Source organism: Saccostrea echinata, unplaced genomic scaffold, assembly GCF_033153115.1.
Source record: "Saccostrea echinata isolate AGI-Se365-2 ecotype Australia unplaced genomic scaffold, CSIRO_AGI_Sech_v1 ptg000030l, whole genome shotgun sequence".
Taxonomy (NCBI): Eukaryota; Metazoa; Mollusca; class Bivalvia; order Ostreida; family Ostreidae; genus Saccostrea; species Saccostrea echinata.
The window spans coordinates 3,096,348-3,109,876 of record NW_026889779.1 but is presented as its reverse complement, the minus strand read 5'-3'; positions in this window follow the sequence as shown (position 1 = coordinate 3,109,876).

Genomic DNA, 13,529 nt, shown 5'->3' with positions numbered 1-13,529 from the left:
TGTTACTTCACACAATATCAACCACATACTTATTTTATATCGCACATTATCAACCACATTCTTATTTTATATTTTGTGGATTCTGTGTCATAATTGACAACCACAGTTCTTTTTTTCGTAAAAACTGCACTTGCTCATGTTAAACATTGAAAACTCTTGTTCACTACAGCAACCGATTTATACCCACAGTCCTTAAAAGAGAAACTTAAAAGTACTTTTTTCAATATTTTGATGAAAGGTAATTTTGGATAATCTCAGAAACAAGAATATATATACAGGTGAGGCCACCATGGTTGACGCTTTAAAAAAAAGCACGCCAATGCATATCAAATCGGCGTTCATCATTGCTGCAGGAATGAAAACCACGATTGACGTAAATCCTTAAATTCTCCAGTTTGCAATTTGTAATCTGATAGTGTTTACAGATTTTCACGACGAATAAAATGAGAGAAAATGAGCATAAACTAACTTAACAGACTTCTAATTAAGGAAATCCTTCTTGGAACACTGTTAATGCTTGATAGTCAACATGGAAAAGAACGGATTTATCGTATGTTTATAATGAAACGTGTAAACAGCATTGGTTTAGTCTGGTAAGGTAGCATGGCAAGGTGCAATAACATGTCATTGACAGCAAGTGTAGCCTGCAAAATCAGGACTCTCGCTATCTTTAGAATTATTTTAATGACTTCCGTAAAACAATTCTTTTGACGCCCAATGTTCCAGGCTGAGAACCGTCTCCCGGTACTCTAAAATGACACAAAAAGTTCACCTTTGTCGTTTGATGTCGAATGACGGGAAGTCATTTGCATAAATGTCTGAGCGATATGTAATATTGTCGAAGGTGTGCTAGGAATAGATTTCAATTTATTTACATTCGAAAACAATCCTTCATTACAAGTTTTTGAATTATGCAGCATGGAATACTTGATTCTGATTGGCTACTATCTGCCATTCGATCATTGGTTTATGCAGTTTTCAACTGTGATTGGCCACATGTAATGCAATAGAACAAACCCACAAACTTGCACCATATGAATACTGTACTCCTGTATAGATATGTAAAATGCCAAGATGTATTGGTTTAAACTTTCTGGTGAACCTTGAATAATTGTACCAGATGATATGTTTCAAGACAGAAGACAATAAATCTTTTAATGTAATAAATAAATATATATGGCACTTAAAATAACCTAGAAAATTAATAGGCGCGTCCGCATACATAATTCTTCTTACCTATAGAGTATTCAGGGCTACCTCCTTCTGCAATTATCAGTGTGTCCCTGGGGTATTTATATCAATATTTAGTATCAATTCTATAACCAAGGTCCAGGTTTGCCATATAACTTGAAATCGTCGGATTTCATTATGCAATTGCATGTATATATAACTGCAATGTCCTATTGCGTCAGTATGTTATAGAAATAACGTTTTCCTCACACACACACACCCTCACCCCCCCCCCCCCATATATATATATATATATATATATATATATATATATATATATATATATATATATATATATATATATATATATATATATGGAAATCAGGCATTTGAATCTATTGTCTTATGAATTATCCTTACAGGCGCGGATCCGGGAATTTTTTCCAGGGGGGTCCACCCCAGTCCAAAAATTTTCCAACTCAGAAATTTCTTGACAACCAAACAAAAAAAAACATAACTCCTTTCCCAAACGTATCCAACCCAGAAAACGTCTTGACAAGCAAAGAAAAAGTCCATTCCCAAATGTGCAAAAAAAATGATGTTGGTGGGGTCTACGTTATCTGGGGGATGGGGTGGGGTGGGGGGTCCAAGGCCAATTTTTATTTGCTTCAGTATATACATTTAATAACTCTGCAAATTTTAAGGGGGGGGGGGGGTCCACCCCGACCCCCTCTAGATCCGGGCATGTCCTTGGAGTAATTGGAAATTGCAGGTGTCAAGCAACAAAATAGCAAGTTTTTTTTCACAGAGAGAGAGAGAGAGAGGGGGGGGAGGGGTTTAATGTCTATAGAAGAAGTTAATTAAACAAATTGTGGTTTAGTTTAAAATATTTATTGCATTTCTTTGTGTATGCCTTCCAGTTTTAATTGATTTATATGCAGAAAGAAAACATGTGGTTTGGGGATTGTATTAAGTTCCCGTCTCTTCTTTTGTGGAAAAGTCTTCATTAACATCATTAGCCGGTGATTTTTGTTTTTGATAATTGCAGACAGTATTCTAGGTCAAACCAAAATAATAAAGCGCTTTGTTTAGTCTAAATTTTATTCAGGTAAACTATTTGATATTAACAGTTGATTAAATGCAAATTATACATGTCTCATTAAAGGTTAGAATTCATTCGAGAATATCAAAGAACTTGTTGTTATTTGGGAGCAGTGGTTCAAAAGTTACCAATATATCAACAATTAAAAAAAAACAAAAAACAAAATTGATTTATTCTTTAAAGATCACAAATTTAAATTAGTCGACATATTTGAACAACCTGCCTTTGTTTTGATGTTTATTTTTTGACAAGGATAAATAATAACATCGGTTTAAATATAGCAACTGTAAAATATCTGTAGGATATTTCATCCTATCAAACTGATAAATTGCATATTTTTTATATAATTATACGACTGCACCAAAGGTAAACCTGCAAAGGTTAAATTACAAGTATAGCAAAGATGTGTAGAGGTCATGCCAACCGCCACATTCATGGATAAAATCAGAAGTCTCTGTTGAAACTGTAGCTCTACTGATTTGTACCTTCTTAATGGAAAAGAAACATAGCACCTAGACTTGAAGCACCTTTTTTCAGTTTCTCAAACTAAATCTTTAGAAGAAGTAGTATTTTGAAAGATTTTCATAGATAATTCTTTCTTTAAATTGACATAACACCACCATTTATCAAAATCTTAAATCGACAGACAGAAGTATCAATCTTGGTTAAGTCTATTTAGGTCGATAGACAGAAGTATTAGTCTTGGCAAAGTCTAAGTCTTCAACCAGAACAAAAGCTTCGTGTGTTCTTATTTGAAACATTGAAAACTTACATTGGTCCCATATCAATTTGATAAAAAGTGGCCCATTCTTCTTAAGGAAAAGTTTATCTACCTTTCTACTTTAAAAATTATGATCACATATATGAAAACTTATCTTTGATCCAGTTTGCGATTCCAACAATTTGAAATGAGTTGTTTTCATTTAAGATGTGATTCGACAAATATTTTCGCCCCCTTTTCTTGGAATGTTTTCAAAAGCCACCCTCTCCGTATACTCCGATGTAAACTCTTTTTTTGCCTTATTCCCACCAAAGGGAGGCGATCAAAGGCGCGGATCCAGGAATTTTTTCCAGGGGGGGGGGGTCCATCTTAGTAAAAAAAAAATTCCAACCCAGAAATTTCTTGACAACAACAACAACAAATTCCAACCCAGAAATTTCTTGACAACAACAACAACAAAAACAAAACAAAACAAAAACAAAAAAAAATTCCAAAAACAAAAAAAACCTCCTAAACTCCTTTCCCAAATAAAGTATCAAACCAAGAAAATATCTTGATCAAAAAGAAAACAAAAACAAAAACAAAAAACACGTCCTAATGTCCGTTCCCAAAAGTGAAAAAAAAACGGATGTTGGTGGGTTCCACGTTTTTTAGGGTGTGTGTGTCCAAAGGCATTTTTTATTTGCTTCAGTATATACATTTAATAACACTGCAAATTCCAGGGGGGGAGGGGGTCCGGACCCCCCTCCGACACCCCCCTTAGATCCGCGCATGGATCATCTAATTAAATTTAAACCACAGTTAGTGAGAATCCCTTCAAATTAAGCACACAAAAAACTTAGCTTTACTATTCTTAAAGTTTAAAAATCCTGATATAGTCCGAATGATCCTGAGACATGATTTGAAAATACATGTGCTTGAATATTCACCAAATGAGAGTGATTACATTTAAACTGTAGCCTTGCTGTTCCAGAAGCAAACATCGATCTGGTCCCACCATGGTCCAAGAAGTTACGATTTAAACAAACTACATTCTACACTTCTTAAGAATATATTAAATAGCTTTCCTGTTCATGAAAGGACAATTTTAAAATATTTTCCTTATACATGTATATGTCAAAATTTGAACCTCACTTGCGACCCATTCCTAGCCCCGTGGGCTACAATCCACAATATATGAGGAGGCCCATACATAAGTGTAGTTGTATGAGAGGACATATACAAAGAAAATGAATACAAATACATAAGGATGCAATGTGGCAGGTTAATTTTAAGAAGGGGGAAGATGGACACAATTGGATTAGATACACTTCGAAGATAAAGCTAATACGAATACATGTACTGTACTACCAAGTTAAATTCAGAGTATTATGCACACATACACACATGCACCCTCACCTATCCTCACACACGTACACACAAAACAGGTGTTGCAATAATCAGTTTCTGGGAGTAACTCTATATCACGGATACAGCAATATTTATACTAAAACCATGTGTGATCAAGTATTTATAAACATAATCGATATTAAGCAACTATTGACAGGTTCATTGTAAACCATGAACTGTCTTCTATTTTTGAAATTCTTCTCAACATTTGAACATCTCAGGTCTTAATTATGAATTACCTGTTTCCTTTCAGTTAGTTTAAACATTAAAATAATTACTTCAAAGAGAATTCTTTTGAAAGGCTATGATCACCTGAAATGAGTTATGGTCTCAACTTGGATATTGCAAACATTTGAAACAACTAGATTCTTTTGTAATATACTCTATTTCCTCCCTATCCAAAGATACAGACCTGTTAAAGATTCTCTTACCTTGAACTTTGAAAAATGGTCTTGAATGAAGTTAATAGCAAATAAATATGAACAAAATAAGACAATTGAGTAGTCATAAAACACCGTCTAAACAAGCCTGCATATCATCTATGCTGTGTCACATAACATACTATTTACATCACATCATTTTTTTCATTTATTTTGTAGGAATTGCGCAAGATTGTGCCTATTCTCTCTCTTCTTAGCCATTCTTATTGGCAAGTGATTATTAAAATTTATTAAACGCAACAGTACAGCATATTTTAAACTTGGAAGCCGCTGCCCCATTGGATATCCAGTGTCAACAATTTCGGGGTGCATATTGTTGAAAAAACACACAAGCTGGCAATTTAAGGAAGAACCATATTGCAAGAATTACTATAAAGCAACCTTTACTTACAAACTTACAAACAAGAAAAAAATTACCTAAATACCAAAATTGCACACAAAAGTAGACCCCACATTTCACATTTTATTGTACTTAATCGTTTTGGTTGTTTGTTTGTTTGTTTCTTTGTCTTTGTTGTTGTTGTTATTTTTGTACATGACACAGTTTATTATCTTTAAGTAGAAGCAAATGATACTAGCTGGTTCAAGAAAGAAGTGGAGCAGTTAATACAAACGACAAATCTTCTTTTTGTGAGCCATTCTTTTCGGGATTTAAGGATAATGATTGGACATTTTTTAAAAATAATTTCATCATCAAAGAGTCGTTAAGTTTAATATAAATGGGTAAAATAATGTACGGATGATTTTCGAATTTTAATTTATTATGCTTTAGAGATGGTGGTCTTGGAATGACGTCATGTTTATGTCAATGTACTTTGTTTGTCATGAATCCCGTGAGTGATGATAAAAATATTCACATCATTTATACTGCCTAGTATTCAAGCTTATTTTAAAAACACCAAAAAAACCCTTTTTGCTTTTCTTCATACTAAGAATAATATACATGTATATGTAGACTATAATTTAAAGAATGGCCTTGATAATTTACCATATCGTATTTACATACATGTATATATTTAAATACAATTAATTTGTCCTACAAGCCGAACATCATTTTTCACAACATCTTTAAAATTGAATATCTAATATTTTTTTGGTATCAGTGACAATGCAATCAGTAATGTGGAAAAATATCGTCTCTTATTCAAAAATGTACCCTACACAAACTGGGAGAATAAGTGTCATTAGGTTAATCTATGTTTGCAGTAATGTAAGTCAAATAGCTAAGATACGTTTTTGTTCTACAAACATGACCTTTTATGGCACATTGTAATTTCTGTTTAGAATGGATTTATGAGGTAATAGTGTATTCTATTCTCAGAACTTTGCTTTCAACAATTACAGGTTATATATGGGTATGATTTTACACATACAGTTGTATCATTTGACGTAGGAGATAAAGGTGTGGATCTTACAAATAAGGAAAATTAAAATTATTTTTGTCTTAATAGGTGGTAAAATATCACTCTTAACTTCGCTACTATGAAAATCGTGATGTTTTTGGCTTGTATATTTTTTTTTATCAGTGATAAGTACACTTTAAATCAATTTTGAATTATATTGATGGATTGTATGTTGTTTTACGTCCATTTCGAGAATTTTTCACTCCTCATATAGAGTCGTCATTATATACCGGTGAAGGGCTTCAAAAGACCTATACTCGACACTCATGGTCATTAAGCAGTGAGGGATTTTTATCGTGCCAATGCTTATCGTGTCATGGGACCTTGGTTTTTTTTAAGTCTCATCCGAAATACCCGTAACTTTCACTTCTACTGTCGGGCACTTGGCGAAGGAACAGTCACTCTTATGTCCTAATTGACGCGACGCGGCAACCGGACCTCCCGATCACGAAGCGAACGCCTATGTTGACGTATAAAGAAAGGGGTAAAGTAAAAGGATAAACATGCTCTTTTCATAATTCATTTTTTACTCTCTCATCCTCTAATTTATGATGTAATATTCTGTAACGTTCATTGTGATATTCTCCAGTTACAGCAGCTAAAAGATAGACAAACTTACTTTATCTGTCACACACACACACACACACACACACACACACACACACACAATTACTGTGGAAAAATGAAATTGATCATCATCTTGTTGCCACGAAGCCTGATCTAGGACTTGGACTTAACATTCCATAAACACTCAGCCACATGCTTACCTCTACGAGACGCTTACTTCAAGCCTGCGTCAAGTCGAATGCTGATCTCAGGTAATTATTGATTAATTGTAACTTTTAAACATGAGTTTTTGTTTTGTTTTGTTGTTGTTGTTGTTGTTTTTTTTTTGTAATAAACTTATAATATATGTTGTAAATTTTTAATCTATTGGTTGGAAGTAAATAAACACTTACCATGAGGTAAATTTTGTCTACTCCTACCAAGTAGACAAATAAATTTTTACACAATAGTAATGTGTTTTTAAAAGGAATTGACAATGCATTCTTAGCAATGTAATGAGGAAGAATTGGTTTCATTAGAAATCTTAAAATCATATGCATTTTCGAAAATAAGCAAAATTGACCATTTCCATGCACAAAAACATATGTGCATGCATGTGAAAGGGCCCTCGCTCAAGTTTTTTGAAATATTTCTTTTGAACACAGGTTAGAATGTAGATTTTTGGAGAGAGAACTTAATATGCATTTAAAGTCCAATTTTATGACAAAATATTCGTATCTTTCCTGAAAATGCTTGTCCATTTATCGGAGGTTATATCACAAACAAGAGTCAAGTGACAGCATTTCTTTGCGAGTTATATCGTAAAGTGGTCTTTCTTATTTCACCTAAATATTTCTAGATAGGTACTACTATTATGTAAGTTGATATAAGATAACATGCAACATAAAAAGAATGTAATATTTCATTGTGACCTGGTCTTTTCAAAAGATTAAATATGCAAATGAAAATTAAAATAAGAATTCAATTCTATATACCTACTGTTTCACTATAACAATGCTCATTGTTCCTTTGAAGGCGATCGCGATGTCATCTGAAGGATTTTTTGCCCTCTTTTTTATTACAAATCTTTCACCTTCAGTTATGAATTCCCGAACTTTAATGACTCGCCTGTTGTCCTCTTTAACACACGTTTATCTTAAGAAATCGAAATACTGTGGGGGTATACTCAGATGTTAAAATAATCACTTCAGACATTCATTTCTACAATTAAAATTACTCATATAATCAACCAAGATTTTCAACCTATTAAACAGTTGAAATGCAAGTAACCTTTATTAAAATAACTTTTGTATATGTTCAAATCCCATAAGACTGACCAAAAAAAAAAAACACACACACACACCAGCCAGTCGTTACTTGTACAATGGATCGCACAGACACGAAGTTAACCTTTTTAGTACAAACACTTTGCATTTGATTAAATGATCCTTAAACCAAGCTTATTTTATTGTGGGAGAAAAATGGAATCTCTAATAATGAAAAATCTGTTCAAAATTCAGTCATTTAGCGACTTTTGGTAATGTCATGCTGCAAATAAATTTTGCATTTATTACCACCCAGTAAACTAAAAATTTACAATATGACAGTAATAAAGAAAAGACCTTCAACATTGCCGCCCGCCATCTTTTTATATGCATTCTACTTCGGACGGAAAATCTTGTTATCATTTGAGGATTTCATCCCTCTATGATGTAGCAATTTGAAGCAATATAATTCTTTAACTCATAATGTTCAAGAAATACAATCCATTACTTCAGATATATGATGTAGGAATATTAAATTGAATAATAAAAGAAAAAGTCAGTGTGGTTTATTTATTATGTCTTCAAAATTTAGACCATGAACAATGTTTAATATTATAATTTTATTTTAGAAATTGAATTGTATAAGGCACTTAAAATATGCACAAAAGGATCGTTTTATAGATATACCATGGATAAAAAACAGCAACAGTGATTTCTGTTCTGAATATGTGAATATGGTTCCCGAAATTCAGAGGGGAATCTTTCCTTAAAAATAGACATTATGTACAAGGTGCATATAGGATACAGCACTGCTTTTACTAATTATTTCTAAAACAGAATAAATTTGAATGATAAACAAAAGATAACACCCTAAAAAGAACACATTTGCAAATTAAATGCAATAAATAATTAAATTTTAATCAATGGCCATCCCCGTGTCTTGCACGACCAGTTAAAAAAATAATCAAAGATCAACAGAACATAATAATCTTTTTGTTCAATTATATTAAGAAATATAATTGATAAAGAACGACAAAATTCTAGCAGGGACCTTGGCAAACTACGACCCTTTGCGGAAGTGTCACGAGAAATTGCGAACAATATACCGGGACGTTTCCTGTAATGAAACAGTTTGTAAACATTGTGTAAAACTGTCACATTCTTTTGTAGCTGGTAATAAAACGATCGCACGACAGAAGCATTGGCCTTTTTCGCCATTAAGTGTAGATAAAATGACCATAGCAACCCACACCCACTCAAAAAATACATCACGTCCCGGCCTTGTTCAATGTCAGGATAAACCACAAACACGACAGAGTCCATGTCCCACACACCGTCACCGGCCCTTTCCTAGGTGATGACCTATTGCACCTAGCGACAGCTTTACGTACAGCATATTCATACCGATATCACCATTTAAGTCAACAGAGGTGAAAACATACACTGCATTAGAAAGACAAATGCAGTATTGCCTTTCTACTCTCAGGATCCTTGTCCACTTTTGGAAGGACTGAATTTAGTCTAAGGTTTCGTTTTAAAAATATATATATACACTGCGTGTGAATTTATAACTACCCGAGCAAACAGAAGGCTTATGAATATTTTAAAACGACCTTGTTTCTGTTGAGTTGTGTGAGTGTGATATGTATTTTCTAACAACTTGATAACTAAGATCAGTTGAAAAAATAATCAATTACTCCTTCAAAGGGATTCGGCATGATTTGACTAACATGCAGACTTTATCAACATTTCTACGAATTAGCATGGGGATGCATACAAAAGGTCGAAAAATAATCCAATATTATTATTTTTGTTTTACAATGTATTGTATTTTTTCCCCAATGTAATACACGTACAAGTATTTTATACTATTATATTATTTAGAAAATTGCATTTCAAAAAGGTTTTAATTTAAAAGCGATTAGATTTATTGTGATCTCTATAGATATACAATACTATACAATTATTGCTGTTTTTGAGGTCAATACGATGATTTAGACACCTGAGAAATACATTTACCGAACCCAAAGGCAAGGTAAATTTTATACTTCGAACGTGGCTATATCATCGTATTGACCAAGAAAAATTGCTTTGTTAAGTGATTCAATGATAAAATGATACAAACTCTTTAAGCAATTCATGCCATCTTACGTGTTTACATTTGTTGAAGTCCCAGCCAAACATAATGAGAGAGACAGGGTTAACAAAAATATAACCAGTTGTATTAATTTGAAATTTTCGAATCTAGTTTACGTGCAAAGTAGAAAAAAATGTCAGGCACGTATATACGATTGACTTAAGAAAGAAAAGGGGGCATTATAAGGAAAAAAATTGACAACTTACCTGAAAAAGAAATCTTCGACTAGCCCCCCCCCCCCCCCCCACACACACACACACACAAAAGAGAAGAATTCTTCCACTCCAAATTTTATTTTGGGGGAGGTTAAGGTCCATAAACGGGGAGATCAGCCTTTCAATGAGCATTTTTATACTAAATGAAAAGTAAATATTGAAGTTCACAAAAATGTGGAGGGAGGGCAGCCTCCCTCCTGCAACCACCCACCCTCACCCCAGATTCTATGTGCCTAAATGTTACGTTCACCCGAGTGGAAGTCGGGTACAAGGGAATAACTTTCCAAAACTATTTGTATCAATTTGAAATTTCCCTATGTATTCTTAATTCAATGTAAAAAAAAAACCTTATGTTCATAAAAATTGTGTTAGTACATAAAATATATGGAGATAACGAACAGTATTCAAGCTGAAAAGTCTATTAAACAATACAAATTTTGGAGCAGAGCAAACACGGACCTCTAAAACACCAGAGGTGGGATCAGGTGCCATGGAGGAGTGAGCATCCCCTGCCGACCGGTCACACCCACCGTGTGCTCCTTGTCATGAACGGGAAATAACGGAAAAATCCGTCGACAATTCAGTGTGTAAATAACAATGGCCTAACAATTAGTATGAAAAAAGTCAGTCAGCATTTGACTTAATGATAAATTGTATTTGCTGACAAGGACATTGTATCTACCATAGAACTTACGAAATGACGACTTTAAACGAGACTTCTGATATTCTTGTTTCATCAACTTGTTTGTCAGTAACTTACCGCGTATTAGAAATTGATCATACGTAGAGCATGCTCTGGCATATCGAATCAACTGAGAAATATAAACCCCGTATGCAGGTGATGAAGGTATATCTTGCTGCATAAGCAGGGGCGTAGCTTCTATTGTGGCAATGAGGCAACTGCCTGACTAGATTTTTCACCACCACCACCCTTTCCCATAATCAACAATACATTGCAGATAATACGTAAAATTAATGGCATTTCTTTTAACATCTTAAGCAGTTCTATAATGTTGAATTGAAGTTTTAAAGAAAGAAGAAAAGTTTCATAAGATGCGCTTTTAATGTTTCAAAAGTTTTAGTAAACATATTTATTAACTCCTTTACATTCTTTTACAATATGTAGTATCATGATAAGTCTTGAATAAAGAAATCAGTACAACAAATGAAATTTCATTGCATTTTAAAACCCAAAACTCCATTTTCTGTCGGAGCCCCCCCCCCCCCCCACCAAGACACAATCCGGAACCTGCTGGGGGATCAAGGCGGCCCCAGACCTCTCGTTGCTACATGTATGGTTTTGCCTCACTAGAATTTAAAGTCAAGCTACGCCCCTGATAAGTAAGGGATCGAAGTTGACGATTGAAAAGTTAAAGTCATCACGTTTATCATAAAGCTTGGTAGTTAGATAACCATTAACGTCTTTTTCTAGTAAAATATCCAAATATGAAACAGATGTGTCAGACTCTGTGGTATCTTTTATTTCAAGCTCACCGGGATATATCGTATCGACATAAGAATGGAAATAACCATTGTTAATTAACAATACGTCGTCGATATATCTAAATGTTGAATTGAAGTTTTCTTCTTTTCATGGAAAGATTTTGAACAAATTCTGCCTCATATGAATTCAAAAATAGGTCTGCTAATAAAGAGGCGCAATTGGTACATGTAATACAAATTTTTTTTTTTTGCAAATTAAGGAAGGCCCTATTCACCTCGGTAAAGAATTATTGCTGAGGAGAATTAATTTCAGTGAACTCAGATTTTTCTTACTACCATTAACCACTATTTTTGATTTGGTTAATAATATGAGAAATCCGCAGCATCGAATTTAATTTTACATTATATTACATATATATAATTTAATTTTGTTTGTATACTAGCCTCTGATTGGTTAATACCCAAAAAGAAACACAAATTATTTCTGTATAACCTGGTTTGGTATGGGGACACCCCCCCTGACAACCAGCTGAATCATCTGTATCCATACAATCCTCTCATTTCCAGTCCTCGGGATTCATGGAAAATTCCAGATTTAATAAATGTACCTTTAATTTCAAACAATAATTCGATCTTACCACATGTAACCAAACAACATGGCTGCTATGCCTATGTATCAGTTTTTACCTCCCCTCGATTCCCATCACTTCCGTTACTATGGTTGTATTATTGAGCGGCAAATTTGAACTGATAAAAAGTAACGAAATTTTACACCCATAGTTATTTAATGATTTTAAAATTAAATTATAAGGAATGACTCTAATTCTTGGCCAAATTATTCGAGTATAACCTGGTTTGGGTCAGTTTACGCTGTTTTATAATCCGCTTCGCGGATTATAAAGCGTAAACTGATCCAAACCAGGTTATACTCGAATAATTTGGCCAAGAATTAGAGTCATTCCTAAAGTAAATCTAGTACAGTTTACACTCACCTAGATGAAAAATGACTTCATAAACCCGGGCCACCCCCTACCCCCTTAATACATTTATAAGGAACATTTTTTACTTGAAAGACAATAAATGAAGTGAAATGTGTACCACAAGTAATGAATTCAGTATAACTTCTTGATCTCGAGTTTCGTTTTTTACATTCCAGTTTGAAATGAAATAGTCGTAAATATATATATATATATATATATATATATATATATATATATATATATATATATATATATATATATATTCGTACTTTGCTTAACATGTTTAAATTAGATAAATTATTTGTTCAATGAGCCGGGCAATTACAATCATTTGCACTGTTTTTATTAAATCAGTGGTCCAAGTACTGTAAATAATGAGGGTACATGTATTCGGTATCTTATAATATTCCATCAGTAATAATACGATTTCTTTCTTTTTGAATAGTCAAAACGAATATTTCTATTTCAAAAATACGGCAAAGGAAGGCAGGCAACAATTAATCGACTATACGTTAAATTTACGAAAACCCAAATGTATACACAAATATGTACTAGTACTTGCTAGTCTAGTATATAATATATTGGTACTTACTAATCTAGTACATATTTCTTTCAGTGGTTATTGTAGTATATATGCAGTAATAATTATGCGAGATGCTAAATATTTTGCCATTGAATTTTAGTTGAAAGCAAATTCTTGTTTTCAAGAGTTTTAATC